The sequence below is a fragment of the Hypanus sabinus genome, chromosome 2, assembly GCF_030144855.1.
Source record: "Hypanus sabinus isolate sHypSab1 chromosome 2, sHypSab1.hap1, whole genome shotgun sequence".
In the NCBI taxonomy this organism is placed as follows: Eukaryota; Metazoa; Chordata; class Chondrichthyes; order Myliobatiformes; family Dasyatidae; genus Hypanus; species Hypanus sabinus.
This window is the reverse complement of record NC_082707.1, coordinates 127,459,518-127,487,230: the sequence shown is the minus strand read 5'-3', so window position 1 is coordinate 127,487,230 and position 27,713 is coordinate 127,459,518. Positions and strand designations below refer to the sequence as shown.

At 43.4% G+C, this 27,713-nt stretch overlaps 1 protein-coding gene across 1 annotated transcript in view; it reads left to right on the top strand.

Annotated features, from left to right (window-relative positions):
- The window catches only part of LOC132383516 (tetratricopeptide repeat protein 9A), a 159,751-nt gene extending 139,453 nt beyond the window's left edge, over positions 1–20,298 (top strand). Inside the window, exons 4-5 of the transcript XR_009508697.1 lie at positions 14,895–15,007; positions 20,281–20,298. The gene's annotated coding sequence lies outside the window, so the exon portion shown is untranslated. The remainder of the gene's footprint in view (positions 1–14,894; positions 15,008–20,280) is intronic.
- Positions 20,299–27,713: the final 7,415 nt, after the last annotated feature.

Here is a 27,713-nt window from a genome sequence, read left to right as displayed (position 1 = left end):
CTGGTCACGGACCTCCAGCCAAAGTAACACTCTTCACTGCCACCCTCTGTTTTCTATGGGAAAGCCAATCCTAAATCCAAGCTATTAAGTCACTGTGGATCCCATGCGCCTGAATCTTCGTGATCAACCTGCAATGTTGTTGTTTCGCAAGGCATTCACACTTCAAATTGAAGTTTGGCAGACACGAGTCTCCTGTTCGAGAGGTAGGTTTGGATCATCCTTCTTCAGCTCTTCACCTCTTCTGTCTATCTCCTCCCAGCTTCATCCTTCATTCCACTTCCCCACATTATTCTGGCTTCTGACCCTTCCATTCCATTTCAGATGAAGGGTCTTGGCCTGAAATGTCAACTGTTTATTCCTCTCCATAGATGTCACCCGACCTGCTACGTTTCTCCAGGCTTTTCTGTGGGTTCCTCAAGATTTCCAGCATCTGCTGAATCTCTTGTGCCTTTCTAAAGTTTATTAGATGACAGGCGCCACCCTCCCTGCATCTATTGCTTGGTGACTTCCTTTAAAAAACATTTAAAATACGTTACCTGCTGCAGATAAAGCCACGGTGAACCATGACATTGCCCCCTAAACTATGCTATTTAAATGACCAATACTATTTGTCTTCATTTGGAATATCTCACAATTTCAGTAACAATCTCATGCATCTGGACTGCCTTGTCTGTGGAAATCAGCTTCAGGGTTTCTCTTTGCTTCCTAGCCCCAGGATCATTCCAGGCCACTGCCACAACTGACAGTGTGCTGCTCAGTGAGGGAGCACAGCAACTTCCATACCCAAACAGGGGAGACTTTGACTACTCTTCCATCAACCCACAGAAGACAGAGCAAGAATCAGGTATTAAACATCATCAATCAAAGCACGTGAGTCTTTCCTGGGATCTTTCTGCCAAAAATATGGCTCCTGCATGGAGTTTTTCCATGAGCTGCATGCACAAAGCATTTCCTTTTGTGAAAACTTGGGAGCATTCTTCCACCAACACCTCCATCCCCCCTTAACCTGCAATCCTCCATTACAACATCTACTCACTTGCAACACACCCAAGCAGCTGGCCCCTTTGGGAGCAGATATTAGTTTTCAGCAGGAGAGAAGATGCAGGAAGGATGCGTGGCCCAAAGGGAATATCTCTGAAAAAAAATGGGCCAATGAGGGCAGTTAGTCTTAACTCTTTCTCCTTCCGCAGATGCTGCTGACCTTCTGAGTTTTTCCTAATGTTGTGAAGTGTAACACTTCCTATGCTGGAAATAGACTTTAGAAATAACTCTGAACCTAGTTAATCTCCGGTGTATTTCCAGCACGTTCAGTTTTCTAAATCTAATTTAGGGTCCAATTTACCTTTTTTGCACAATTCTAGATAACTCAGGCACATCCGCCCTTACAATAAACACTGACTATATAAAAAAAAATCTATGCTAAGATTTATTATGTTTTCCATTTGCTCGATATGCAAGTTTTAAAATCATTGTACAAAAGCATTTCAGGGTTGAAAGACTCTCAATGGATAAGAATAACTAATGTAGAAAACCAAATTGCTGTATATTTTAATGTTCTGGCAGCACTGATTTATTACAATAAAACAACTGATTCTGCAAAAGAAACTGCTGCTTTGAGGAAAATCACATCGCAGTGCTGGCTGCTTCTCGTGGCTTGGAACATTTCTCTGCTATTGTTTCCCTCCCCAGTGTCACCAACTCTGGGCTGCAGATTCACCTCAGCTCAATAGCTGCAGCAACACACACCCACAGTACTGTGCAAAAATCTTAGGCACATGTATATAGCTGGGGTATCTAAGACTTTTTTCATGGTACTATAGTAATTTTATACACAGTAATGCTGTTGCAAAAATAAATCATGACATTTGTAAGTGATAAGCCTGATTCTGATATGGGTCTCTATTGTGGACTGTGAGTGGGAAGGAAGGGGCGGGGAGAGGGGAATCATGGTTGGAAAAAGGAGAAGGGAGAGAGGAGGGAGAGGGAAACACTGAAGAGACATTCTGTAATGATCAGTAAACCAGTTGTTTGGAATCAGATGACCTTACCTGGTGTCTCAGGGCTGGATGTGTCTGCACCTGTGCCACAGAAATGATTCTCAAGGCTGCACGTGGTAAATATACATACTTTGATAATAAAATTTACTTTACTCTTCTTTACACCCCCCTCCCCGGCACCCTTTCTCTGCCACCTGTCTGTCCCACAGCCCTCCAGCAGCACTCCACCCTCGCCACTCCCATCGTCCTCTATTCCCGCCAGAGTTACAAACTCGCTCTCAACTCCACGCTGACAACCACAGTACTGTCAAACATCTTAGGTACTCTTCTGCCTAAGACTTTTGCACTGTACTGCCAGCAAGTACTCCTGTGCTGAAGCCAAAGAGAGTGAGGGCAGTAATGAAACCTATGCATCAACCACTGCAGTTAGAAGCTGAATCCAATCACGGTTTCTGTGAGTGCAGAATGATTAATGTACCTGTCTCTATCGTTCAGCTTTGTGATTTACTAGCTTAGACTATTTTGGGAATATACTCCTTTCAGTTAATATTACAGCAAGTCAACGTTGTTTGATCATTCCTCACTACACCACAGGCTGCAATGATTCCTTCCCACACCACTATCTCCCGTCTCAATAACAAAACATGCACCAATCACTCTTCCTTATGCCACATCAGAACAAGGCCCACGATAGTCAGCAGCTCTGCATTGTGCAGCAGCAACATACACATAATGCTGGAGGCTCAGCGGGTCGGGCAGTACCTATGGGAAGGAATAAACATTTTATTGTTTGGGGCGAGACCTTTCATCACAGCTGGAAAAGTATGAGAAGTCAGAGTATGAAGGTGGGGGAGGGGAGGAAGAAGTACAAGGTGGTGGGTGATAGGTGAAACTGGGACGGGGGAGGAGGTGAAGTAAAGAGCTGGGAAATTGATTGGTGAAGGAGATAAAGGAATGGGGGGGGGGGAATATGATTGGAGAGGGTAGAAGGCCATGGAAGAAAGGACTGCATTATCTAGCCTTGGTCCCCAGCACCGATACAATAATATGCAAGTCACGTTCAGCGGCTCCCCATTACAACACACATCTTGTGCACTGATTTGCATCCACCAGAATTTCTATCCTATGGTATGTCGTCACCATGAGGACTAAGTCACAGATAATGAGATGTCTCAAGAGGGTTCAGGGAGTGATGGGACACAAGATATGATTAGGAAATATGGAAGAGATGGTGCAGATGCTACTCATTTCAAGGACATTCAAATTTCTAATTTTTGCTTTTACCTCATGGACTCTTTAGGATGCCAGTCCTTGATTTATATACCTTTATTTGCTATGGCAGGAAGCAAGCCAACCTCCACACATACTTTGCTCCCTCCCATTCCATTTTAACTTTCTCACAGTGCCCTGCCTGTAATGACCAACTCACAATTTGTCTTGTGCATTTTTCGATATATACTGAAAGGTCCTTTATATTTTTGAGTATTAAAAGAAGTGAAATTAGAAAAAAAACCTACAGATGCCAAAAGTCTGAAATAAACACAGAATTTACTGGTAATGCTCAGCATCTGTCAAAAAAGAAATTGAGTTAATATATCAAGTCAAAGAACCTTCACTACAACTGGAAAGTAAAGGAAATGAAACTAGCAGTTTTTAGGGAAAGTTGCTGAAGGAATTTGAAATGTTAACTGAAATGTTAAGGGCAATAAACTTTTTCATTAGCATGGAAACTAGTCTATTCAAGTTAATTAAATAATGCACAAATTAGATATGTAGATCATGGTGTGGAACAAAAGAACGAACATTGAATATAATGTACTTTTGTTCATATCTCTTGAGGGCCAGAGATAAATAAAAGATCAATTAAATTGAATCAACATGTTAAAATATTTCCTCAATTGCCCAAACTATCAAACAAAATAACTCTCTAAACTGTAATTTTACCAAATTGTTCCAATTCATAAGAGAGAGTTATTTTAATGTGGAACTGCAAATAAAACATCAATTATTTTAATTTGGAAATGAGGCAAATTAACTATTCACTTTATGACCACAACTGCTAAATATATGAATCAATTGGCAGAAAAGGTTTTCAATAATCCAGTAGTTCCATTCAAAGCATTGGAACTCATCCCATAATTGAGCTTTAGGGAAATATTTAAGGAAACAGAGGATAAGATATTGTTTATCATTGAGAGAATATCATTAAAACTTTGTAGCATGCTAGAATGTGCTAATTATGGAGGTCTAGCTGCCATTTCTATATTCAATTGACAGTTAACAAATTCCACGACACATGCCGGTGATAATAAACCTGATTCTGATTCTGAATTGCCAGGATTTAAAAAGCATGGTGCTCTGTTTGAATTGCCTTGTTGACCAGAACTATTCCAATATCAAGCATCTATTGGCTATTTGTCCAGTAGCCTAATAACCCGAGTATGGCCTTTAACGAGCTATTCCAACATTGGATGATTGAAAAATACAGTACACCCAGTTTGCACCAATCATCAAGCACTCATTGTCATATTAATCTTATACTAATCCATTTCTCCCCACATTCCCATTAATGTTACTCTCTGCAATTCCCACCCCACCTCCCTAAAACTCATATACTACCACATATCAACACTCTAGGGTCAAGTTACATTTGTCATTACCCATAAGTCTTTTTGGACTGTGAGTGGAAATGAGAGTGTCAACCCATGCAATCACAGGGAGCACTTGCAAACTCCATACGGACACCGCTGGACATCAGAATTGACCATGGATTGTGGAGCTGTGAGAAGCAGTTCAACTACTTGTGTTGTTATGTCACAAGTGGTGTGCATTTCACACTGGAAAGCAAACAAGATAATGACAGTGGAGATCTTTGAAGTACTGGCAGACAGACGTGGAAGACCTCATGTAAGAAACAGCAGAATGAAACCATCTGATGTCTCAGCCGATTTCTCAAGCGTGTATGAAATGATCCCTACAGATACTGTGTAGTAACAGGAGTGACTGGGTGAAGTCCTGAGGCTAAATGTGCACCTTTCAAGTTTTCAACAGCAGCCAGCAGAAAATGATACTTTAAATAACAAAGTAATGGAGCAACCATTAACAAGCAAAACTTTGCAGTAATGGGATTGGTGATTGACTGTATCTAAAAATGAGACAACAATGCATATACTAGTACCTGTCACTTGAAACCTAAAGTGTCAAAAATGGAAGTCAGACTCAGTACAAATGCCATTAAAATGTTCTCAGCCTGTGCACTAAGTGTAAAAGTGGCTTTTGAATCTGCTATCTGAAGAATTAATTCTATTCACAAAATCATAGGTGCTTTTTATTGTCACTTAATGATTAACATGGAATTCAACTGTGCTCAGAGAAGTGGCCAGATTCAACATCAAGGCCATGCTTCCACAAGGGTGAGTGATTGGCATTTTGTCTGATGAATGGCAATACGAAGGCTCAAATGTGAAAAATTGATCCATTATTCAGGTCCTCATCTTTGACCAGTAACACCAGGCTAGAAAGTGGAGGAGTGTGGGAGAACGAGTCTTCATTCCCTGGCTGTACAGTCAACTGGCATTTTGGCAAATCTGGGGTAGTTGTGATCAAGGTGAACTTGCCCAGTTTCGGCTAAAAATAAATTCAAGAATTTGGACCATTTTGTGCTTTTTTAAGTGGCAACTTTCTGTGGAAATCACACTTGTCACAAAACAGATCCAGACATTTCAACCTGCGTGAGGCCCAGTTCTGTCCCACTGAAAGAAAATGGAGCCTTTAATATGAAATCCTGTCCCTCACTTACAACTTGCAATAAAGCAAGGTGCAGTTCTCAGGATAAGTGATCTCATGGAGTTGATTACAAAATGAGGCAGTTATTAAGTCACTGATGTAACCACAACTGGAGTATAAAGTTTGGAATTTGCCTCAATATTCTTCCATCAGCAATATCCTGAAAGTTACCATTGATAAGAAGTTGAATGCAAACAGTCACATACATCATGTAACTACAGGGGAAGTGGAGACTGGGTATCCTGTGGTGAGCAATTCACTCTCTGATCTCCCAAAGCTTTTCCTCCATTTACCAGGCACAAAAATGTAATCAATTACTCTCCACTTGCAATTTCAAAAACATCCAAGAAACCAGACATGGGAGAAAGCAGCCTGTTTGATGGGGATCTGATCATACAATCTAACATCCATTCCCTCCATTACCAACACATAGTGACTGCACTATGTACCATTTACAAAGCACACTGCAGTAGCTTCTACAAACTATTCCAACAGCACCTCATAACCCCAGACCATTCCAACAGCAACTCATAACCCCAAACTATTCCAACAGCACCTCATAACCCCAGACCATTCCAACAGCACCTCATATCCCCAGACCATTCCAACAGCAACTGATAAACTCATGGTCCGTATTATCAAAGAAAACAAAGGCAGCAACTGTTGAAGAACACCGTCTATATACCCCACAGTTCTTCAGCATCCCTGGATCTTAATCCTGAAATGCTCTGTCCTTTGCACTGCATTGGCTCAAGAATACAGCTCGCTACCACAGTCTTAAGGGCATTTGGGGATGAGAAATAAATGCAGATACAACCAGTGACAACCGATACTCCAAAAAAACTGAACAGAAAAAGAAAAGTGAAATACCCAGAGTGTAAATTAATTCCTTCATATTAGTTGTGTTATGCAATATCTAAAAGCAACAGAACCGTGGATAACTGATGTTGCACAGAAGAAGGCACCAAATAAAAGCACAAACCTGGCACAGATTCCAATTACCAAGCAAGCCAACACTCAAATTTATTGAGCTAATTACAAACTTTATATTTTAGAAAGCATTACTGTTTTTGCTGTCACACCTTTTTTAAATATGCTGTTGTTGGGGAAGATAATTCAAGCTAAATAATGCTAACCTTAGCCACTGAAATAAATGTAAAATAACACAATGTTCCAGTGGACTTCTGCAGTGATTAATGGTGGTGTTTGATCCAACATAGTTTTCCATAGAACATTGATAGCTGGTAAGTACAATGAAAGAGTGGAAAGGAAAATGTTGCTATTGGATGGTCTGGTTAGGGTTGTTTTTCAATATTCTGACCCATTTGTAGTCTTGTCCGCTGTGAGGTGGGCTGAAGCAGCCACATCGGATGGTCATGAGTGTAAGTCTTTTCTTACTGACATTCAAGTCTCATTCACGGCAAAAGATTCATCTTCCTTAAGCAGACCCACACTTCCTTCAGTGGGAAATGAGTAGGTTTCTGTAAATAAGACAAAGTGAGGCATTTTATGTTTAATGAAACCCATAACACATTTTATTGAACTCCAAAACCTACACAACAAAAATGCACTAAAAACCTTTTATGCAATAATACCATCGCATCAGACCGACCTCTTAAAGCAAAACCCCAACTCAATGTCGGTGGTTGTGGATTATGTACATTTCTCTCAATACACAGGACTCCCAGAATTCAGCATTGTGAACCTGTCTGGAGCTTAGGTGAGCCACCTGGCCCGGGCCCCATGTTGCATGGGAGGCGGAACAGCAGGAGCCTCTGGCTTGTCCACAGATGCGTTGACATGCTCGTGGTCACGTTGTCACGCCAGGGGCATGGCAGCTGAATGCACCAAATCTCGGTGGGCCCTATTAAGGCGATCTACTGAAATAAGTTCAGGTTTGCCTCTCTTATCTATGATAAAAATCTTTTCTCCCCATTCCAAAACATGGGTCGAGCCATCATAAGGGGGCCTAAGGGGATGCTGGTGTGCATCATGGTGGATGAAATCAAATGCGGCAGAATCTAGGTCCATAGGAACCCAAGAGCGTAGTACACCACAATGAGAGGTAGCCACAGGTGAAAAGGTATTGAATTTACTGAAGAGGGTAAAATGCTGTTGAGAGGCCAACCCACTGGTTGTGGCATCAGGAATGATATCACCTGGCACTCGTAACGGCTGCCCATATACCAACTCAGCTGCAGACGACTGCAGATCCTCCTTTGGAGCTATTCTGAGCTCCAGCAGGACCCATGAAGGCTGATCATACCAACACTCATTGGTCAAGGAAGGCACTTGCATAGGCCATTGGACCGTGGGTGATATACCATGGTGTGCTGTATCCTATTACCAAGATCCTGGGCCAACAGTCTGCAATGAATTGGGAACTGGTTGGCAAAAGTCCTTAATCAAGGATGCTGTCTTCTTGAAACACCACCTTTTGAAGTTGTCCCTTATGCTGGGGGGTGGGGGTGAGGGCTACTGCCCATGATGGAACTGGCTGCGTCTACAATCCTCTGCAGATTTTTTCAATCCTTCACATTGGAGCTTCCATACCAGAGGGTAAAGCAACTATACGCAATGCTCTCCATTGTAAGAGCCTTTGGTGATGTGCTGTACCAAATCTCCCCAAACTCCTAATGAAGTATAGCTTCCTTCATGTTTGCATCAGTATGTTGGGCTCAGGATAGGTCCTCTTAGATGTTGATGCCCAAGAATTTGAAGCTGCTCATCCTTTCCTCTGTAGATCCTTCAGTGGAGACTAGTGTATGTTCTCTTCACTTTCTCTTCCTGAAGACCACAATCAATTCCTTAGTCTTGCTGGTGTTGAATGCAAAGTTGTTGCAATGACACAACTCAGTCAGCTGATTTATCACAGTTCTGTACACCTCGGCGTTGCCATCTGAGATTCTGCCAACAACAGTTGTCATCAGCAAAATTGTCATAGGCACCTGATGGGAGCCCATAAGTACAAACAAGAGAAAATCTGCAGACACTGGAAATCCCAGCAACACACACAAAATGCTGGAGAACTCATCAGGCCAGGCAGCATCTATGGAGAAGAGTACCGTCGGACTTAGGGGTCCTTCGGAGGGATGAAGCCCAGGGGCTATTCGACCAGTGTACAATTCCGTGTCTTTCCATGTTGACAGACTCAGCCTTTGTGGTCCAGTCAACACGTGTGTGCATGGACTGGCAGGCCAGTTGTCGGAATGTGGTGTTGACCCCATGTTTTGCGACTATAGTGGAGAATATGGGCCTGGTGAGGTCTGAGAATTCCTTGACATCCACAAGCCTGCAGTTCATAAGGTTGACTAACAGCCCTTGGGCATACAGGCAATCTGCACCGAGCAGAGGTCTAATCACTTTACCTAGGATGAAGCCCCATGTGTAACGCCATCCAATGAAGCAGAGCTTCACCTGTTGTAACCCATAAGTCTGGATCTTGCTGACATTGGCGGCCTCTAGTGAGGTTTCATCTCTCTTTGCCTTTTTTATCAATAGGCAATGCTGGCAGCACACTCACTTGAGTACCCATGTCATACCATAATGAACAGTGGATAACCCTGGCAGCTGGAGCCCCGATACACTGGCACCATTGAAGCTGCAAGGTGGTTGGCACTCCCTAGCGTTCCTTCCAAAGCACAGGCCCAATCATCTGATTTTGCAGCCACAGGTGTCCTTATGTTGGGGGCCTTGCTAAACAGGCTTATTGAGGTAGAGAACGGAGGAGAAATAATGCACCGCTGTTTGATGGAGTGGAGCCTATCTGCCATTTTAGCAAGTTCCCTAAAGTCCATCATGAGTGCATTAGCGAGGGCTGCATGGAAAGTTCTTTAAAAATAAAACGAGCATGCTGATTTCCCAGGAGAGACAGCGTCTGGTCCATTTGCTCCGGAGGCTTACCATTACCAAGAATTGGTAAGGAGAGCAACTATTTGGCGCACTGACTCCGATAGCCCAAAAGTCTGTAAAAGGTGAGTTTTCAGTGATCAATATTTATCGTGTTCAGGCGGGTGTCCTAGTAGACTCACCACTCTCACTGCCGTGGATTTGCTGAGCAATGCTACCACATAGGAATATTCGGAGATTTCTCGCAGGGAGAACTGGGCCTCCACTTGTACGAACAAAATTCTTGTAGTTTCAAAGCAATTGCATTGGCTGGCATGTCCAATAACTCTGGAATCGTCCTTGAGCATCGGGGTCACCAGTGTAGGTTTCTGCAAATAAAATGAAGTGAGGCTTTTTATGTTTAAAGAAACCCATAACATATTTTATTGAACTCCAAAACCTACACAACAAAAGTGCACTAAAAACCTTTTATGTAATAATGTCATCAAGTCAGATCAGCCTCTTAAAGTGAAACCCCAACTCAATGTTGGTGGTTGTGAATTATGTACATTTATCCCAGTTACGTTACCCTGCAAACTGACAACTCTATGCTTATGTGTATGATAAGGAAGATGAGGCTCTGAGCCAGTATATTGCCATGTTATATGAACCAGAAAATGACAAATCCCAGCACAGGTCTGTCATAGAGGCATTGAGTCATAGAGTTATAGAGCACAGAACAGGCCCTTTCGACCAGCTGTCCATGCCCCAAGGCAGGCTAGTCTCACTTGTCAGCTTTTGACACTGACCTTCTAAACCTTTCCAATATATATACCTGTTCAATGGTCTTTTGAAAGTTATTGTACCGGCCTCAACTACTCCCTCTGGCAGCTCATTCCACATACTGTACATACCACCTTTTGTGTTAAAAAAAATTGACCTCAAAGTTTACATCAAATCTTTACCTTCTCACTTTAAACCTATGTCTTTTAGTTCTCAACTCACCACCCCAGGGAAAAAGACTGAGTGCATTCACATTATCTATGTCTTTCATGTTTTTATACAGCTCTATAAAATCTTTCAGTCTCCTAAGCTCTGAGGAATAAAGTTCTAGTCTGTCCATATTCCTACAACTCAGCCCCTCAAGTCTGACAACATCCTTGTAAACCTTGATTGCACATTTTCCAGTTTAATAATATCATTCCTGTAGCAAGGCTACTGAAACTGAGCACAATAACCCATATTGATCTATTATCTCCTCAGGAGTTCGGGGTTAGATGTTCTTGTTGCCTTTTGAGTGTTTTTTTTTTGTGGGGAGGTGTTGATGTTTTTCTTTGAATGACTTCCATGGTTTTCTTTGTTTCGTGGCTGTCTGGAGAAGATGAATCTCAGAGCTGAATAATGCATACATACTTCGATAAGAAATGTACCTTGAACCTTGATACAAGTCCCTCATGTGCACCATGGATCGGATCAGAAAATTTTCAGGAGCTGCACCAACATCTTCCCAAAAAAATGACCCTTTTTACATGTGAGAGAATTTGATGGCAGTCCACTGCTTTGCAGAAAAATAAGCACAATTTAAATACAGGCTTGCAGTTGGATATATTCACAATAATAATGGTAACATAGAAGCAAAAAGAAGCGGAAGTATATTGAAACTGCAATACTACTGAAATTATCTGATTTTTTTTTCAGATCCTGTTGATAGATCCAATGCTTTTCTTCAGATTTCCTCGCTTATCTATTGGAAGTGAATGGGCTGACCTTGCTTTCAGTGGGGTTGATAGTCACAACACAGGTGGCATCTTAGTCATCACATAGAAACAGATCTGAATGATAGTTGTCAGTTATAATCTCTGCTTTGGATAGAATTTCTGACGCAACCAGTTCAACGAACAAAACAACATAAAAAATTTGGGTAACAGGCAGTGGTATCCTGCTCCACCACTCAGTATCTTAACTCCACTTTTATTCCTATTCTCCGTAACCCATAATGCCATTACAGAATGAAAGTTTGCTAACGCTGACCTGGAATGTATCAAATGATTTGGTTTCCACAGAAGTCTGGGCCCCAGACAAACAATGACTCTTACTCACACAAGAGAGTCTGCAGATGCTGGAAATCCAAATCAACATACCCAACGTGCTGGAGGAACTCTGCAGGTCAGGCAGATCTATGGAAGTGTTTCGGGCTGAGACCCTTCTGCAGTACTGAGGAGGAAGGGGGAAGATGCCAGAATAAAGAGGTGGAGGGAAGGGAAGATTCATACTGTTTTTTCTTATGATATACTACAGAGAGAGTCTGCTTGGCGATATATCCATGCTAGCTCCCAGAGCATCCCACTACTTCCGTCCCTATAACTATTCTCTCACACGAAAAAATAGAAGAGTAGAGCATGCTACAGGCCCTTCACACCCGGGATGATGTGCTGACTTTTTCACCTACTCTAAGATCAACCTACCCTCTCCCCCCACACATAGCCCTTCATTTATCTTTATCTGTGTGCCTAAGAGTCTTTTAAATGTCCCTAATGTATCTGCCCCTGCCACTACCCCAGACAGCATGTTTCACACACCTACCACTCTCTGTGTAAAAACAACTTACCTCTGGTGTCCCTGCTATACTTTCTTCCAGTCATCTTAAAATTACACCCACTTGTGTAAGCCATTTCTGCCCTGGGAAGAAGCTTCTGTCTGACCGCGTGATCTATGCCTCTTATCACTTTGTACACATCTACCAAGTCACCTCTCATTCCCCTTCATTCTTCAGAGAAAAGCCCTGGCTCACTCAACGTGCTCTCTAACCCAGACTGCATTCTGGTAAATCTCTGCGCTGTCTCCAAAGCTTCCATATTCCATATTCTTCCATATTCTTTCTGTAATGAGGCAACCCACCATACCTATTAACTTCTCCGTAATTCTCTTGCTACTCATCTGCAGTAGAACTAATTTCAATTACATCCTACCAGGGTGTCTTTGAGATGCTGGAGAAAAATCACCTCCCCAGGAGGAGAAAATGCAACATTCTCACAGTCATCATCTGAGTTCTGGATCAAACCCAGACCACCAGAGCACAACCCCAGCTACACCACTGCACCACCCTACTGAGACAAGATATTCTTCCTCATCTCTGTTTTAAATGAGAGACCTTTACTTTGAAAAAATTTCATCACAGGTATAGATTTTTCAACATGAGGAAACATTCTCTAAGTAACTATCTTGTCAAATTCTCTGAGAATGTTAAATAATTCATTAAGATCACCAAAAGTTCAATGCTTCTTACATTGATTCTAGGTGTGAATGATGCCTGCCCGATCATTCAAAGTTTTAAACTTAATGTTTCCATCAGCCTTGTGAGCCAACCTTAAATTTTTAACATCTTAAAATCCTGACATTAACATCCACCTTAATGCCAGGCAGCACCTATGGAAATGAATAAACAGTCAATCATTTGAGCCAGGACCCTTCATGAATATTTATTAATTTCCATAGATGTTGTTTGATCTGCTGAGTTCAATGAGACCATACCACCTTCAGATGTAACAGCAGAATTAGACCATTTGGTCCATGAAGTCTGCTCCATCATTTCATCACGGCTGATCTATCTACCTCAACCCCAATCTCCTGCCTTCTCCCTGTATCCCTTCATTCACTGACCATCCAAGAATCTATCAACATCTGCCTTAGCAGTGTGTGTGTGTGTGTGTGTGTGTGTGTTGCTCTGGATTTCCAGCATCTCCCAAATCTCCTGTGTTTATCCATATTAATGTTCTGGCACTGATCCCTGTAGAACAGTACTGTATGTCATGGTCCAATCCATGAAGTCGGCATTCTGGCTCACGGTCCGGTCCATGGACTCCAGACTCTGGGTCTTCCAGCGTTCCCTTGTCTCATTTGGGCTTAATTGTAGGCACCTGATTCTTGTCTTGGGGCCGGGAATAGAAGTGGCCCTGGGTTTGAGGGTGGTTGCTGGTTTGTCTTGTTAGTATCCTGTCCTTGTCTCTGTGGTGTTTGTCTTATCAGTATCCCGGCCTTGTCTCTGTGGTGCTTGTCTTGTCAGTATCCCATTCCTTGCCTCTGTGAGGGTTTGTCCTGTTGGTATCCTGTCCTTGCCTCTGTGGGGTAAGTCAGGCTGTCCTTGCAGTTATCCTATGGTGGGATCTGTCCCTCCTGGTCCTTGCCTCTGTTGGGTAAGTCAGGCTGTCATTGCTGTTACCCTGAGGCTGGACTGTTCCCTTCCTTCCCTCTGAAGCCCTGCCTGCAGCCTCAGCCTAGGGCCTTGCCTCTGCCTGGAGCCTTGCCTTGACCTGGAGCCTCGCCCTGTTTGGAACTGTCTGTCTGTGTCCATGCCTTTGCTAGGTAGGTCTGGTGGTTTTGCTGCTACCTAGTGTTGGGAACTGCATCTCTTTGTCCAGTGTTCTGTATAATGAGTCCTGGCCCTATGTCCTGTACCCAAGTAGGGGTCCATGGTGTTCCATGTTCCTGTTCTCCCTCGACCCAGGGCTCCGTGTTCTGCGTTCCTGTTCTCCCTCAGCCCAGGGCTCCGTGTTCTCGTCTTGTCCATGTGCCTCGCCCAGGCCAGGAATACCTTGCCCAGCCCAGTGCTGGGATTCCCTCGTCCTGTGTTGGGGTTCCCTTGACTCGCTTAGGAGTCTCACGTCCAGTCCTGTGCCTCTCCTCTTTATGTTGTCAGGTCTTGTCCAAGCCTGGTTCTGGAGTCCGAGCCCAAGTCAAGACCCAGGTTCTGGGTCCTTGTCCAGTCTCTGGCTCGGAGTCCAAGCCCAGGCTCCTAGTTCCCAGTTCCATGTCCTGGTTCCGCTATCCTTGTCTAGTCCTAGCCCAGGCCCGGATTCCTTGTCTCGTCTGGGGTCTTTGTCATATCCAGCATCCTTTCTTCCCCACTTTCCTTGCTTCCTTCTCACTCCTAGTCCTGTTGTTGGTAGTTCAGTGTCTGTCTTGCTTTTGGATCCACTCCCAATGCCCCCCATTATGACACTGTGGGGCAGTTGGAATAACACTCTATTGTACTACCTTCTGTATTTCTATGGCCAAGTCAATTTCTGTCTAGCTCTGTCCTTGGATTTGTATTCATGCCAACTCCATGAACACCCCATTGCATCCTCCTGTTACTCGGAATCATTCTGATAAGGTATGTCCTCAGTCTTGTGTGTGTACCCACCTATCCATCCCAGGCTTTTTTGCACTGAATCACCACAACCTAACACTGTCTTTTTATTTGTGATTTAGTTTGCAAACAAAATGCACTTTTCTTTGTTATAGGTATGGCATGGTTTAATTCCTGTTGCTGTCGTTAAGGAGTTTGTGCATTCTCCCTGTGGCCAGGAGGGTTTCCCGAGTGCTCTGGTTTCATCGCATATTCAGAGCTTTTTCAGGTTAGTAGGTTAATCGGTCACAGGGTGCAATTGGGCTGGAAGGATCTGTTACCAAAAAGCACCGATAAATAAAAATATACTCGACAAAATGTGGGTGGTCTGATTAGTAAATTTGCGGATAACCCAGTGGTGGAATTGTGTATAGTGAGGAAGGTTGTCGAATATGTAGCACAAAATAAATAATTTGGAAAGTTAGGCAGGGAAATGGCAGCTATGTTGTGAAATTTGCTGTTTTGCAGCAGCAGTGCAGTGCAACACTTAAACATTACTAATTGTTACAAGAAGAAATGTAAAGAATAAATCAAGAGTGGAAAAAAGAGCAAAATAGTAAGGTAGTGTTCATGATTTCAGGACTATTCAGAAATATAATGGTATACAGAAAGTAGCTGTTCCTAAAGCATTGTGAGTGTGTCCTCAGGCTTCTTTACCTTCCCCTAATGGTAGTAATAAGAATCATGCATGTCCTGGTTGGCAAAAGTCCTTAATCAAGGATGCTGTCTTCTTGAAACACCACCTTTTGAAGTTGTCCCTTATGCTGGGGGGTGGCGGTGAGGGCTACTGCCCATGATGGAACTGGCTGCGTCTACAATCCTCTGCAGATTTTTTCAATCCTTCACATTGGAGCTTCCATACCAGAGGGTAAAGCAACTATACGCAATGCTCTCCATTGTAAGAGCCTTTGGTGATGTGCTGTACCAAATCTCCCCAAACTCCTAATGAAGTATAGCTTCCTTCATGTTTGCATCAGTATGTTGGGCTCAGGATAGGTCCTCTTAGATGTTGATGCCCAAGAATTTGAAGCTGCTCATCCTTTCCTCTGTAGATCCTTCAGTGGAGACTAGGGTGTGTTCTCTTCACTTTCTCTTCCTGAAGACCACAATCAATTCCTTAGTCTTGCTGGTGTTGAATGCAAAGTTGTTGCAATGACACAACTCAGTCAGCTGATTTATCACAGTTCTGTACACCTCGGCGTTGCCATCTGAGATTCTGCCAACAACAGTTGTCATCAACAAAATTTTGGATGGTGCTTGCACTGTGCCTAGCCACATAATCTTGGGTGTAGAGAGAGCAGAGCAGTGGGCTAAGCACATATCTTTGAGGTGCACCTGTTTTGTCAGTGAGGAGGAGATGTTATTTCCAATCTGCATTGACTGTGCTCTCCTGGTGAGGAAATCAAGGCTCCAGTTGCAGAGGCCCAGGATTTGAAGCTTGTTGGTTACTATTGCGGGGATGAAGATGCTGAATGCTGAGCTGTAATCAATAAATAGTAGCCTGCCATAGAGAGATTGCATCTGCTGTAGAAGCGTTGTGGCAGTAGGGAAATTGCAGTGTGTTCAGGTCCTTGCTCAGACAGGAGTTAATTCCACCGTCTCAAAGCATTTCATCATGTTAGAATTGAGTGCTACTGGATGATGGTCATAAAGGCAGCTCACCCTGCTGTACCTGGGCACCAGTACGATTGATGTTCTTTGAAAGCAGAAAGGAACCTCTGACTGCTGTAGAGAGAGATTGAAGATGTCCTTGAATACTCCAGCCAGTTGGTTAGCACAAATTTTCAGTGCCCTCCCAGGTATACCATCGTGGCCTGACACCACTCAAGGCTTCATTCTCTTGAAAGGTATTCTGATGTCGGCCTCTGAGACAGAGAACACGGGGTTGCCAGATGCTGCAGAGGTCCACAGATACACTCTTTCAAAGCATGCATGAAGAGCTTTGTGCTCATCAGAGTGACTCATCACAGCCATTTATGTTAGGTTTTGCCTTCTAGGAAGTAATAGCATGCAAACACTTGTCACAGCTAACATACAACTGATTGCGTCTTTAACTTGAAGTATACAACAGTCTTGCCTTCATCGATCAGGGCATTGAGTATAAAAGTTGGCATGATATATTGCAGCTGGATAAAAATTACACACATAAAATGCTGGAGGAACTCAGCAAGCCAGGGAGCATCTGTGGAAAAGAGTACAGTCCGTGTTTCAGGCCGAGACCCTGCAGCAGGACTGGAGAAAAAAAGGTGAGGAATCAGAGTAAAAGGGTGGAGGGAGGAGAGGGAGAAACACAAGGTGACGGGTGAAACTGGGAGGGGGGATGGGTGAAGTAAAGAGCTGGGAAGTTGATTGATGAAAGAGATACAGGCTGGAGAAGGGGGAGTCTGATAGGAGAGGACAGGAGGCCATGGAAGAAAGAAAAGGGGGGAGGAGGAGCATCAGAAGGAGGCGATGCGTGGGCAAGGAGAGAAGGTGAGAGAAGGAAATGGGAGTTGGGAATAGAGAAAGGTGGGGCATTATTGGAAGTTTGAGAAATCGATGTTCATGCCATCAGATTGGAGGCTACCCAGATGGAATATAAGTTGTTCCTCCAAACTGAGTGTGGCCACATCGCAACAGCAGAGGAGTCCATAGACCGACATGTCAGAATGGAAAGTGGAATTAAAATGGGTGGCCACTGGGAGATCCCTTTTTTCTGTCAACTGTACTCTTTTCCACAGATGCTTCCTGGCCTGCTGAATTCCTCCAGCATTTTGCATGTGTTACTTGGATTTCAAGCATTTGCAGATTTACTCTTGTTTGGAGCTGTATCAAACGTGAGTTGGGTTACATTTAGAGGACTGTATGTGGTTCTGGCTGCTAGTCCGTATGAATGTTGCAGAGGCTTTGGAGGGTGCAGAAGATGTTCACCAAAATGTTTCCTGAATTAGAATGTATAAACCGTAAGGAAAGGTTGGACAAAATTGAATGTTTTTTTCTGGAGCATCAGAGGTTGAATGGTGAACTGATAGACATAGTGGGATAGCATGCAGTGCAATAGCTTTACAGAGCCAACAAGCACTGAGTGGGGCTCAATTCCTGCCACTGTCTGTAATGAGTTTGTACATTCTCCCTGTGACCATGTGGGTTTCTGCCCTCATTCCACGTTTAGGGTTGGTAAGTTGTGGGCATGCTATGTTGATGCCGGAAGTGGGGGCAACACTCTTGGACTGCCCTCTGCACATCACAAGTAATGACGCAAATGACCTATTTCACAGTATGTTTTGATGTTCCAATGTAAATGTGACTAATCTAGGATGGAAATGTCAAATACTAGAGGGCATTTCTAAGAGTAGAAAATTCTCGGGCGATTTGCAAGCAAGTTTTTTTTACCCAGAGGGTGGTGGGTTCTACCCTCTCCCATTAGAAACCACAGCTTCAAGGACCTATCCTTCTATCCAGCTGCTATGAGATGGGTGAATGTTTCCTAAAATGACAAGATGCTCTCTTGACTTCTCAATCTACTTTTATGACCTTGCACCATTAATTTGGATTCTGTATTTTTTATAACTTGTAGGACAGCATCTCAATGCACTGTTGTAATGGAATGACCTGCAAAGCTTCGTTTTTCACCACCTCAGTACAATAATAAACCAGTTTACCAGTTGGTATCTGGAATGCATTGCAGGGCTTGGATTGCAACCACATACCTCAGTAACATTTAGGAGGCATTTAGACATGAACAGAGAGGGAATAGAGTGACATGGATCATATGCAGGCATTATCCTCATAGTCAGCACAGATGTCATGGGCTGAAGAGTCTGTTCCTGAGCTATACTGATCTATATAAACACAGCTACTATAATGCAGGACACAAATACTTGAAAGATGTCAATGGGTCTTTTAGAAAACCCTTAAACATGTAAAAGATATTTCAGTGGATGACCAGACTCTACTAAAGGGACTGTAACTTTGGAAATGAGAAATGATCACAATTTAAAAATAAAGAATAAGGAAATGGAGTCCTACAGGCAAAATATCTTAAGTAGAATGACTTCAGACAGTTTGAGCTTTGTTCCTATGGATCAGATTTCACAGGAAAAGCTATGTTAGTGGGCACTAACATAGGACAGAGGGATGGAGATGCTGGATGGCTTTCAGATCTTGCTGCTAAGGTACATTTAGAAGTGTTTATAATGTATCACATTGAGCAAATCTGCTCTCATGTCCGCTTAAGGAAATTCTGTTCTCTGCAAAGCTGGTAGACATTTCTATGGAGACTCATCAAATTTCAGTACAGTTAATAAATTTAAAACAAATAAATGGCTTTGCTTTTATTTATGGCAAGATTCTACAAGTAGGAATGAATTACAAAATTCTGCTGTAAGTTTCTGTTGAGGGAGCAGTGTTAAATGAGAGCTGACAATTCTTCAGAGTATCATCAGTTCTTTGAATCATATAAAAATCACCAGTAAAAGCAATTGAGAACTCCTTTTAATGTTTCATCTGAGATGCCCAACCTGCGAAGCATTGCACAAGAGCACAGAGTGAATCTGAAGTCTTCAGACTTCAAGTTAATTGTGTTACCCAGACACAGGAGAGCAAGGAGACCATTTGACACTGTTGACTCCACCAGCAACAGACAGTGATTTGGCTAATGAAATACTACTTATGTTAGGATCCTGAAATAAATAAAAAGAAAATGCAGTAAGAACTCACTCACTAGGTAGCATCTGTGGAGAAAGAAACAGTTACCATTTTGGAGTATTTCCTGCTTTTTTACATTTATTTCATTAGTTATGGCTGACAAAGAAGGATTCAATGTTCTTGATTATATATAAAAAAAGAAGAAAACTGGTTTTATCCCTCAGGCTGAATTGTGCATGATATAGAAGTCATCCATTAAAATACATCACAAAAGCAAGATCCCTGATCCAAGCATAACAGTAAAATAACAAGAATATTAAATTGTTCTTCAAAGATCTTTCCCTGCTACTTGGAAGGATAGGAAAATTGTTCCACTGTCATCTATATAATAAAGCTTCATTTACAGATTAATCATTGTCATGTGAAGGGAAATTTTTTAAACTAAACACAGCTGGATGTTAACTATATGTAGCCCATGCAAAGAATCGATTTTCCACTAGCAAGCCATGAAATAGAGCCTCATTTTTCTGGCCTCAATATTCCTTTACCAGAAATTATAGGGTATTTTTGATTCTAATTAATAACCTTCACGCAAGACAGAAAGCTATATTTATCTACAGCACTGCAATGAAAGAACATTGCTCAGAAGTCCTCTCTAAAGCAGTGATTGCCAACTTCTCTAATGTCATCGATCAATGTCATTAAGCAAGGTGTTCATAGCATAGAAGAGTCTAAAGTCAATATGCTTACTTGTGCTAGTACAATTTCAGTATAAACAATCATCAGAAGACCATTAACCTGAAATGTTACTTCTGTTTCTCCACAGATGATGCCACATCTGCTGAACATCTGAGTGTTTCTCTGTTTTTATTTCAGGTTTCCATCATCTGCTTTTCATTTATCCCAGGCAGAGTTGGCCAATTCAGCATTTAATGTTTAGCTAATTCCATAGTGTGCATTTTAGTGGTTTATCATGTATCTAAATATTTATAATGTATTTTTTACTGTAACTTTGACCTTTCTACTTTAAAAGTTTAACTGTTTTAAAATGCATTAGGTTATCATGTATTTAAATGAAATCTCTCCAAATATCTCCACAGCTCCTCTAACAAAAAATAATAACATTCTGTTAGCTTTCAAATTTCAAAGTTCAAAGTATGTATACATTATACAACCTTGAGACTTATCTCCTTACAAGCAGCCACAAAAAAACTCCAAAAGAACTCCCCCAAAAAAATGACCAACAAATGCCCAATGCACAGAAAAAGAAGAACAGAAATCCTGCAAACAGTAAAAGCAAGCAACAGCATTCAAAATGGAAGTGAAAACCTGGAGCAGCCAGAGTGGGCCCACAGCCTCTCAGCCTCAGTGTATCACACAGCGGAGCAATATGTTACAAGGCTCGTAGATACAAAACCCCGAGCAGCCGGAGCAGACCCACAGCTTCGGTCTTAGAGCAACGAAGAGCGGAGCAAACATCACGCACCAGTGAGCAGAACCTGCCTGATCTGCACCTCTGTCCCAACACCCTGCCTTTCCAATCCATTTGGCCTGGTGTTTAAATTGTTTAAGTATTGGGTCCCTCAGACTCAGACTGTGTTGCACTGATACATTCTAAATTGCAATATTTTTCCAGGTATTGCAGTACCAGCAAAGCGACCTTTTATGATTGTACATTAGGATATCAGATTCCTTACCATCTTGTTCTCTGCTCTATCGCTATTTACATAATCCACTTGAAATGTATTTGTTCTACTATAATTGAAAATTTTACATTTTTGCATGTAATATTCCATTTACCAGTTCATTTCCCATTTACATAAACTCCCTTTGTAGCCCCTGTATGTGCTTTTCACAAAGTGATCTCGTCTATAAATTTAGCAACCATGCCTTTAGTCAAAGAGTGAAAGAGTCAAATTTATTATTGAAATACTTATTATTTGTCGCTAACTACTACCCTGAGATTCATTTCTCGCAGGCATTCAAAGGAAAATAAAGAAATGCAATGGAAAATATGACAAACTATCCAAGAACAAAGGCTGTAAATGACCAATGTGCAAAGAAGGCAAATTGTGGAAATAAAAAAATAATGCTGAGAACATGGATTGCAGTGTCCTTGAAAGTGAGTCTGCTGGTTGTGACATCAGTTCACAGAGTTGAAGTGAGTAAAGTTATTACTGCTGGTTCAGGAGCCTGATAGTTGTAGGGTAATAATTGTTCTTGAACCTCGTAGTGAGGGACCTAGGGCTCTGTACCTCCTTCCCAATAGCAGCAGTGAGAAGAGAGCATGGCCTGGATGGTGGGAGTCCGTGATGATGGATGTGCTTCTTGTAAACGTGCTCAGTGGTGGGGAGGGCTTTGCCTGCGACAGACTGGGCTGTGTTCACAACTTTCTGCAGACTTTTCTCTTCCTGGGCTTTGGTGTTTCCATACCAGGCCATGATGTGGAGTCAGAATACTCTCCACTTTGTATCTATAGAAGTTTGTTGAAGTTTCAGATGACATATACTTTTAAGAAAGTAGTGATAATGTTGTGCCTTCTTTATGATGGCACTTACTGCTGGTGCTAAGACAGATCCTCTGATCTGATAATGCCAAGGAATTTAAAGTTACGACCCTCTCCACCTCCAATCCTCTAATGAGGACTGGCTTATCGACCTCTGCTTTCTTTGTCCTGCAGTCAATAATCAACTCTGTCACTATTTAACCAGATTTTCAATCTCCCTCCTATATGTCAATTCATCACCACCTTTGATTTGACCAACAACAGTGGTATCAGTGAACTTAAATATGGCATTGGGGCTGTACTTAGTTACACAATCAAAAGTACACAGTGAGCATAACGGGGGATAGGCACATAGCCTTGTGGTATAGTTGTACTGATGGCGATTGTGGAGAAGATGCTGTCACCAATCCATATTAACTGGGATCTGCAGGTGAAGAAATTGAGGATCCAGTTGCGCAGGGAGGTGTAGGTCTTGAAGCTTAGTGATAAGGGATGACATTGCTGAATACAGAGCTGTAGTCAATGAAGAGCATCCTGTTATGATATGCACCCAGCCATACCAGCTTCTGGGGTTTAGATGCTCTAACTCTCGGGAATATGAAGAACTGGGGCAGCCCCTTTAAAGATTTAGACTGTCCCGCTAATTGGTGGCCATGGTTTGGCGCCAGGACTTTAATACATAAACAGCACCTGAATTGAGGTTCGGTGTTCAAACGTCAGCTCAACTTTGGATTCCCGTCTAGGGTCTAGCTTAGAGCCCTGTCTTTGTTTCAGTCTCATATTGTGTCTCTATTCTGGCATCTGATACTCCAGTACTTGAGTGCTTACCATCTTCGCCGAGGTCTCTCGCCACAATATGATTGAGCCTAACATGGACCAAGCAGGGCATTGGAGCCTTCTATCAGCCATGGCCAGCCACAGCTAGACCTGGAGACACACAACCTCCAGGTCGCCGTGTGCCAGCAATCACAAGGGGAAAGCCAGCGTCGTTCAGGCGAGGCTGTCGGTCGCTCTGCAGAGCCAGTACATCTTCTGACCCCAGAGGGATTCAGTGGTGACCCAGGTTCTTGCCACGGCATCCTCACTCAATTGGTGTTCGAACTCCAGCCGTCCCAGTTCCAGTTAGAGTGTGGAAAGGTGGCCTTCACGATCCCTCTCCAGACCAGGAGAGCCCTGGCCCGGGCCACGGCACACTGGGAATGAAGTTCAGAGATTTGCTCAGATTTGGAGGAATTCATGGCTGCCACGAGGAGGGTGTTCCATCACCCTGCCGGAGAAAACCAAGCTTCGGACTGTCTAATAAAGGCACGTCAGGTCAGTCAATCAGCGGCCGATTATGCTATTGAGTTTTTGCCCTTTAGCCCAAGAGAGTGGCTGGAATGGAGAGGCCTGTCCATTCTGTACCCCATGGACTCCAAGATGAACTAAATGTAGAGGCCTAGACTCATCGACCAGTCCACCATCCTCCACAATTGCCTGGAGGAGCAAAAGTGGGATTATCTCATGAGGTTGAAGAGGGCTAGCCCGAGCCCAGCCTCAGTGCATTGCAGCTCCACTCCCCAACCTCAGACAATGATCAGCCCACCTCCTGCTCAGGATCCTGTCAAGCCCGTGCAAATCGGTTGCACAAGACTCTCAGGTCCCAACATCGGAGTAGAGGATGTTGTTATTACTGTGAGGAAGCAGGTCACTGTGGGCCAGATGTCCAAAGCTGTAGCCATCGGAAGAACTGTACAGACTGGCCAGTGTCAGGAGGACTGAAACAGCAGTCGTTACTTCTCATGGATTCTGATGTCATGCTGAAGGTGGAGATCTCCTGGGTTAAGAACAGACAAGAGTTGAATGAATGCTTTTGTGGACTCTGTGTCTGCTGTTAATTCCCTGGACTTGGGGGCCGCTCTTCGGCTCAACGTACTGCTGCAGGAGTTGACTCAGCCCATGCCTGCAACTGGCCTGGACAGCTGTCCGCTTGGTTTCTGGGCAGATCCTGCTGCAGGCATTGGTTTTTCTATATCATCAATGCTCCTCTCAAAACCCCTGTATGGAATGCGCTCCATAAGTATGTCTTCGTCTACTTGGAAAACGTCCCAATTTTCTCCAAGTCCACGGAGGAGCACATCGCTCATGTCAGAGATGTCTTAAAGCAGCTCCTTGATCATGGACTTTATGAAAAGCTGGAGAAATCCAAATTTCACATAACCACCATTTCATTTTTGGGTTTCATCATCTCTAATGGCAATCTCAAGCACGGCCTACTAAGACACAGAGATTGTCCACAAACAGCCAATGTGAAACATGACCAATGATTCCCAGGATTTGCCAACTTTTACCAAAACTTCGCTCAGTGCCAGCTCCACTCACAGCACTAACCAAGAGATCCACGGGCCCTTTTGTTTGGACTACCGAAACAGGGGCTGCTTTTGCAGAGCTCAAACAGTGGTTTACAACAGGTCCCATTTTGGTTGCGCCAAGTTCCCTTCATCATGGAGCATGGAGGTGCATGCCTCAGACATTGGAATGTGTGCAGTGTTGCCTCAGTAGACACAATAAACTGCACCTGTGCGCATTGTTCTTCAGGAGGCTTTTCCTGGCAGAGGTGAACTACGCCATTGGGAAAAGAGAGCTGCTTGTGCTCAAGTTGGCTCTGGTGGAATGGCATCACTGGCTTGAGGGGACCAAGAACCCTTTTATTGTATGAACAGACCTCAAAAACCTGGCTTATATTCAGGAGGCCAAGAGACTGAATTCCAGGCAGGCGAGGTGGTCTCTTTGCTTTACCCACTTTAGACACATCCTGACCTATCATTCGGGGTCATAAAATCAAAAGCCAGATGCCTTGTCTCATCAGTTCGACGAACCCGAAAGAGAGGAGCAGCTTGCCACCGTTTTTCTACAAGCCAGGCTGATAGCGCCAATTGGTTGAGGGATCATCAAACTTGTTTGCAATGCCCAGGTGCAAGGGGGTATTCTATCAGGTCACAAGCAAGAGAAAATCTGCAGATGCTGGAAATCCTAGCAACACACACAAAATGCTGGAGGAACTCAGCAGGCCAGGTCGCATCTATGGAAAAGAGTACAGATTCTGTCAGGTGTTATGTACTTCAATAGGGATATGTATCAAAAATGACTGCTCACCCAGGGATTGTTAGGACTCTGAGGTCATCAAGAGAAGACATTGGTGGCTTGGACTGGTGAGAAATGTCCAACCATGCGTACAGGCATATGCACCCGGAGTAAGGAGTCCCACACTCAACCTCAGAGGCTCCTTCACCCTCTGTCTGTTCCTGACAGACCATGGGCGTACATCTCCATGGACTTTGTCACGGGTCTTCTGCCTTCCAAGGGAAAGACCGCCATCATGGTATTTGTAGATCATTTTATGAAGGCCTGCAACTTCATTGCCTTGAATAAACTACCATCTTCTGCAGAGATGGCTGAAATTATCTTGCATCAGGTCTTCAGGATCCAAGGATTTCTGGTGGACATTGTGTCAGATTGTGGTCTGCAGTGCTTTTGCAGGGAAATAGCAAATCTTTCCTCTGTTGCCCCAATCAGCTAATAACGGCCAGACAGAATGGGTGAACCAAAATTTGGAACAAGCCCTAAGATGCCCGGTCTCAGAAAAACCAGACGAGTGGTGTGACCATTTGATGTGGGCAGAGATTGCTCACAAAACTATACAGCATTTGGCGCATGGGATATCCCAATTTGAATGCCAATTTGGGTATTTTCTGCCCCTATTCCCTGAACAAGAGGCTGAAGATCTCGTCAGATGCTGCAAGAAGTAATGGACTAGGGCAAGGGAGATTTTGTTGGCCTCTACTTGGAAGGCTTAAGTAAAGGCTAACTGCAAGAGAAGATAATGACCAGCTTTGCAGCCTGGGCACAGGTTTGGCTGTCTTCTCAGGATTTGCCCCTTTTGGTGGAGTCTGGGAAGTTGGCACCCAAGTTCAAGTTTTTTAAGAAATAAGCCTAGAGACTTGCACCTTGCAGCTCCCAAGACCCTCAAATTAATCCCACTTTCCACATTTCTAAATGAAAATATGCAAGCACCAACTCCTTAGCTCCACCACCATCAGACCCGCCGTGACCCATGTTTGCTGATGGGAAACAGATCTTCACTGTAAGAAGAGTTCTGGATTCGCGAACTGTTTGGGGTCTTTGGAAGTTCCTCGTGGGCTGGGAGGGACTTGAGGAACAGTGCTGGATGCTGTAAAGGGACATTTTGGATTTGGCTCTCATACATGACTTCCATCATCATCTCTCTGAGCAGCCAGGGCCGTCGGGAGTCGGTTGTTTGGGAGAGAGTCCTGTTACGAGAAGCATTCAACCGTGCCAGTTTCCGGGATTTAGACACTCTAACTCTCTGGAAAGTGGATAACTGGAGAGGCCCTTTTAAAGATTCAGGCATCCCATTAATTGGCAGACGTGTTTTGGTATCAGGATTTTAATATTTAAAGAGTACCTGAACTGGGGTTCGGTGGTCAATTATCAGGTCACAATTGGGTTCTCGTCTAGCTTAGAACCTTGTCTTGGTTTCAGTTTTGTATCATGTCTCGATTTTAGTCTCAGGTACTCTGGTACATGGGTCCTAACCATTCTCGCCTAGGTTTCTCGTCACATTTCCAGAGCTGAGTGGAGAGTCAATGAAATAGCTGTTGACATGTGATTGTACGTAAATTGGATCAGATTCATGTTGCTCTTCAAGTTGGAGAAGATATATCAATGGCCAAGCTCTCAAAGCACATCACACTGTGGATACAATTTCTGCTGGGCACATTAGGGTCTTCACCCCTACGCATCTACGTAATTTATACAAAGTTGATGATCCAGTACCAAACCTTTTGGTGTACCACTTGTTACAACTTGTCATCCAGAAAAAAAAATTATAACCATATAACCATATAACAATTACAGCATGGAAACAGGCCATCTCGGCCCTTCTAGTCCATGCTGAACGCTTACTCTCACCTAGTCCCACTGACCTGCACTCAGCCCATAACCCTCCATTCCTTTCCTGTCCATATACCTATACATTTTTTCAATAAGTCTACTCTTTGTAAGCTAGCCAATCTTCTATGCCTCAGGGATCTGTTCTGGGTCCCCTTCTCTTCATGATTTTTGTAAAAGACCTGGATGAGGAAGTGGAGGGATGGGTTAGTAAATTTGCTGTTGACACAAAATTTGGGGGTGTTGTGGATAGTGTAAAAGGTTGTCAGAGGTAACATCAGGACATTGATAGGGTGCAAAACTGGGCTGAGAAGTGGCAGATGCAGTTTAACCCAGGTAAGTGTGAGGTGGTTTGTTTTGGTAGGTGGAATATGATGGTAGAATATAGTATTAATGGTAAGACTCTTGGCAGTGTGGAGGGTCAAAGGGGTCTTGAGTCCATAGGACAGTCAAAGCAGCTGCGCAGGTTGACTCTGTGGTGCATTGGCCTTCATCAATTGTGGGATTGAGTTTAGGAGCCGAGAGGAAATGTTGCAGTTATATAGGACCCTGGTCAGACCCCACTTGGAGTATTGTGTTCAGTTCTGGTCGCCTCATTATAGGAAGGATGTGGTAACTATAGAAAGGGTGCAGAGGAGATTTACAAGGATGTTGCCTGGATTGGCGAGCATGCCTTATGAGAATAGGTTGAGTGAACTCGGCTTTTTCTCCTTGGAGTGATGGAGGGTGAGAAGTGACCTGATAGAGGTGTATAAGATGATGAGGGGCATTGATCGTGTGGATAGCCAGAGGCTTTTTCCCCCAGGGCTGAAATGGCTAGCATGAGAGGGCACAGTTTTACTTGCTTGGAAGT